This window comes from Oncorhynchus masou, chromosome 23, assembly GCF_036934945.1.
Source record: "Oncorhynchus masou masou isolate Uvic2021 chromosome 23, UVic_Omas_1.1, whole genome shotgun sequence".
NCBI lineage: Eukaryota > Metazoa > Chordata > Actinopteri > Salmoniformes > Salmonidae > Oncorhynchus > Oncorhynchus masou.
This window is the reverse complement of record NC_088234.1, coordinates 1,517,764-1,522,763: the sequence shown is the minus strand read 5'-3', so window position 1 is coordinate 1,522,763 and position 5,000 is coordinate 1,517,764. Positions and strand designations below refer to the sequence as shown.

At 51.4% G+C, this 5,000-nt stretch overlaps 1 pseudogene; it reads left to right on the top strand.

The window, feature by feature from the left end:
• Nucleotides 1-5,000, top strand: part of LOC135511220 (ephrin type-B receptor 4b-like) — a 99,451-nt pseudogene that overhangs the window by 33,361 nt on the left and 61,090 nt on the right.

Here is a 5,000-nt window from a genome sequence, read left to right as displayed (position 1 = left end):
GCGTTGTGATATTCTGGAACGCGGCCGTAGAATACAGTCGTTGTGATGTTCTCGAACGCGGCCGTAGAATACAGGCGTTGTGATGTTCTGGAACGCGGCCGTAGAATACAGTCGTTGTGATGTTCTGGAACACGGCCGTAGAATACAGTCGTTGTGATGTTCTCGAACGCGGCCGTAGAATACAGGCGTTGTGATGTTCTGGAACGCGGCCGTAGAATACAGTCGTTGTGATGTTCTGGAACACGGCCGTAGAATACAGTCGTTGTGATGTTCTGGAACACGGCCGTAGAATACAGTCGTTGTGATGTTCTGGAACGCGGCCGTAGAATACAGTCGTTGTGATGTTCTGGAACGCGGCCGTAGAATACAGTCGTTGTGATGTTCTGGAACACGGCCGTAGAATATAGGCGTTGTGATGTTCTGGAACGCGGCCGTAGAATACAGTCGTTGTGATGTTCTGGAACGCGGCCGTAGAATACAGTCGTTGTGATGTTCTGGAACACGGCCGTAGAATACAGGCGTTGTGATGTTCTGGAACGCGGCCGTAGAATACAGGCGTTGTGATGTTCTGGAAGGCGGCCGTAGAATATAGTCGTTGTGATGTTCTGGAACGCGCCGTAGAATACAGTCGTTGTGATGCTCTGGAGGGAACGCGCCGTAGAATACAGTTGTTGTGATATTCTGGAACGCAGCCGTAGAATACAGTCGTTGTGATGCTCTGGAGGAACGCGGCCGTAGAATACAGGCGTTGTGATGTTCTGGAACGCGGCCGTAGAATGCAGTCGTTGTGATGTTCTGGAACGCGGCCGTAGAATACAGTCGTTGTGATGTTTTGGAACGCGGCCGTAGAATACAGTCGTTGTGATGCTCTGGAACGCGGCCGTAGAATACAGTCGTTGTGATGTTCTGGAACACGGCCGTAGAATACAGTCGTTGTGATGTTCTGGAACGCGGCCGTAGAATACAGTCGTTGTGATGTTCTGGAACGCGGCCGTAGAATACAGTCGTTGTGATGTTCTGGAACACGGCCGTAGAATACAGTCGTTGTGATGCTCTGGAACGCGGCCGTAGACTATAGGCGTTGTGATGTTCTGGAACGCGGCCGTAGAATACAGGCGTTGTGATGTTCTGGAACGCGGCCGTAGAATACAGGCGTTGTGATGTTCTGGAACGCGGCCGTAGAATACAGTCGTTGTGATGCTCTGGAGGGAACGCGGCCGTAGAATACAGTCGTTGTGATGTTCTGGAACGCGGCCGTAGAATACAGTCGTTGTGATGCTCTGGAACACGGCCGTAGAATACAGTCGTTGTGATGCTCTGGAACACGGCCGTAGAATACAGTCGTTGTGATGCTCTGGAGGGAACGCGGCCGTAGAATACAGTCGTTGTGATGTTCTGGAACGCGGCCGTAGAATACAGTTGTTGTGATGTTCTGGAACGCAGCCGTAGAATACAGTCGTTGTGATGCTCTGGAGGGAACGCGGCCGTAGAATACATTCGTTGTGATGTTCTGGAATGCGGCCGTAGAATACAGTCGTTGTGATGTTCTGGAACGCGGCCGTAGAATACAGTCGTTGTGATGCTCTGGAACGCGGCCGTAGAATACAGTCGTTGTGATGTTCTGGAACGCGGCCGTAGAATACTGTCGTTGTGATGTTCTGGAACGCGGCCGTAGAATACAGTCGTTGTGATGCTCTGGAACGCGGCCACAGGCTACATCACCATGGTTAAGCAGCGGGCGACTAGAGATTTAAACGTGAAGGGAGGGGAGTGTGAGCAGCAGCTCCGTTTTAGATAAACGACTGTGGAAAATAGCACACGGGCAGAAGGTGATCCTAAGCATTGAAAAAGAGGTTTCCGTTGGGACGGGCGGGGCGTTGGTGAACCCTCAGTACCCATGGCCTTTCTTCTGTTCCTGCTCTCTGACTGGAACCCATTGTTGCTGTCCCACTCAATGGAGCTTAAAGCCACCTGGGAAATCTATAAACATGACTTGACTGTTTGTCCCCCCCCCATCCTGTCTCTCCCCCAGGCCCCCCTCAGCGCCCCGCTCCATTGTAACCCAGATCAACGACACCATGGTGACGTTAGAGTGGTCGGAACCTTTGGAACGCGGTGGCCGTGGAGACCTGACCTACAGCGTGGGGTGTGTCCGCTGTGGCGCTCCCTCAGAGGGCATGTCTTCCCTGTGAAGAGGGCGTGTCCTATCGCCCCAGCCAGCACGGCCTATCACAGCGCAGGGTGGTCATCCGCGGGCTCCTCCCACACACCACCTACACCTTCACGGTTCAGTCAGAGAACGGCGTCTCACAGCTCAGCCTATCGGAACCCTCCGTGGAAAGGGTCAATATCACAACCAGCCGAGACGGTATGGAGACACTACACACACCTTATACATCCACACAGAGACTAAACACACATCTACACTCTATAGATCTACATGTTATTAAATCTGTCTGAGTAATGCTTTTTATTTTGTTGGTGTCTGTCTCTGTGTGTCTCTGTGTGTCTCTCTGTGTGTCTCTCTGTGTCTCTCTCTCTCTGTGTGTCTCTCTGTGTGTCTGTCTGTGTGTCTCTCTGTGTGTCTCTCTCTGTGTGTCTCTGTCTCTCTCTGTGTGTCTCTCTCTGTGTGTCTCTGTGTGTCTCTCTGTGTGTCTCTCTGTGTCTCTCTCTCTCTGTGTGTCTCTCTGTGTGTCTGTCTGTGTGTCTCTCTCTGTGTCTCTCTCTCTGTGTGTCTCTCTCTGTGTGTCTCTCTCTGTGTGTGTCTCTCTGTGTGTGTGTAAGTAGTCCCAGCCCCAGTCTCAGGTATAAGAAGGACCAAGGCATCAGAGAACAGTCTGACCCTACAGTGGAACAGTCTCCAAAACACACACTACACTGTCCTGGAGTACCAGCTACGATACTGTCCCAAGGTACACTGTCCCCAACACACTACACTGTCCCCAACACACTACACTGTCCTCAACACACTACACTGTCCCCAACACACTACACTGTCCCCAACACATTACACTGTCCCCAACACACTACATTGTCCCCAACACACTACACTGTCCCCAATACATTACACTGTCCCCAACACACTACACTGTCCCCAACACACTACACTGTCCCCAAGACACTACACTGTCCCCAAGACACTACACTGTCCCCAAGACACTACACTGTCCCCAAGACACTACACTGTCCCCAACACACTACACTGTCCCCAACACACTACACTGTCCCCAGGACACTGCACTGTCCCCATCACACTACACTGTCCCCAAGACACTACACTGTCCCCAAGACATTACACTGTCCCCAACACACTACACTGTCCCCAAGACACTACACTGTCCCCAACACACTACACTGTCCCCAACACACTGCACTGTCCCCATCACACTACAACACACTACACTGTCCCCAACACACTACACTGTCCCCAACACACTACAACACACTACACTGTCCCCAACACACTACACTGTCCCCATCACACTTCACTGTCCCCAACACACTACAACACACTACACTGTCCCCATCACACTACACTGTCCCCATCACACTACACTGTCCCCAATACACTACACTATCCCCAACACACTACACTGTCCCCAATACACTACACTGTCCCCAACACACTACACTGTCCCCAACACACTACACTGTCCCCAACACACTGCACTGTCCCCATCACACTACAACACACTACATTGTCCCCAACACACTACAACACACTACACTGTCCCCAACACACTACACTGTCCCCAAGACACTACACTGTCCCCAAGACACTACACTGTCCCCAAGACACTACACTGTCCCCAACACACTACACTGTCCCCAACACACTACACTGTCCCCAACACACTACAACACACTACACTGTCCCCAACACGCTACACTGTCCCCAAGACACTACACTGTCCCCAAGACACTACACTGTCCCCAACACAGTACACTGTCCACAACACACTACACTGTCCCCAAGACACTACACTGTCCCCATCACACTACAACACACTACACTGTCCCCAACACACTACACTGTCCCCATCACACTACACTGTCTCCAACACACTACACTGTCCCCAACACACTACACTGTCCCCAACACACTGCACCGTCCCCAATACACTGCACTGTCCCCAATACACTACACTGTCCCCAAAACACTACACTGTCCCCAACACACTACACTGTCCCCAAGACACTACACTGTCCCCAACACACTACACTGTCCCCAACACACGACACTGTCCCCAATACACTACACTGTCCCCAACACACTACACTGTCACCAACACATTACACTGTCCCCAAGACACTACACTGTCCCCAACACACTACACTGTCCCCAACACACTGCACTGTCCCCATCACACTACAACACACTACACTGTCCCCAACACACTACAACACACTACACTGTCCCCAACACACTACAACACACTACACCGTCCACAACACACTACACTGTCCCCAAGACACTACACTGTCCCCATCACACTACAACACACTACACTGTCCCCAACACACTACACTGTCCCCATCACACTACACTATCCCCAACACACTACACTGTCCCCAACACACTACACTGTCCCCAATACACGGCACTGTCCCCAATACACGACACTGTCCCCAATACACTACAATGTCTCCAACACACTACAATGTCCCCAACACACTACACTGTCCCCAACACACTGCACTGTCCCCAATACACTGCACTGTCCCCAATACACTACACTGTCCCCAACTCACTACACTGTCCCCAAAACACTACACTGTCCCCAACACACTACACTGTCCCCAAGACACTACACTGTCCCCAACACACTACACTGTCCCCAACACACGACACTGTCCCCAAGACACTACACTGTCCCCAACACACTACACTGTCCCCAAGACACTACACTGTCCCCAAGACACTACACTGTCACCAACAAATCAAACCTTATTAGTCATTATTAGCTTTGATTTGATTTTGATTGAGATGCAAAAACAGA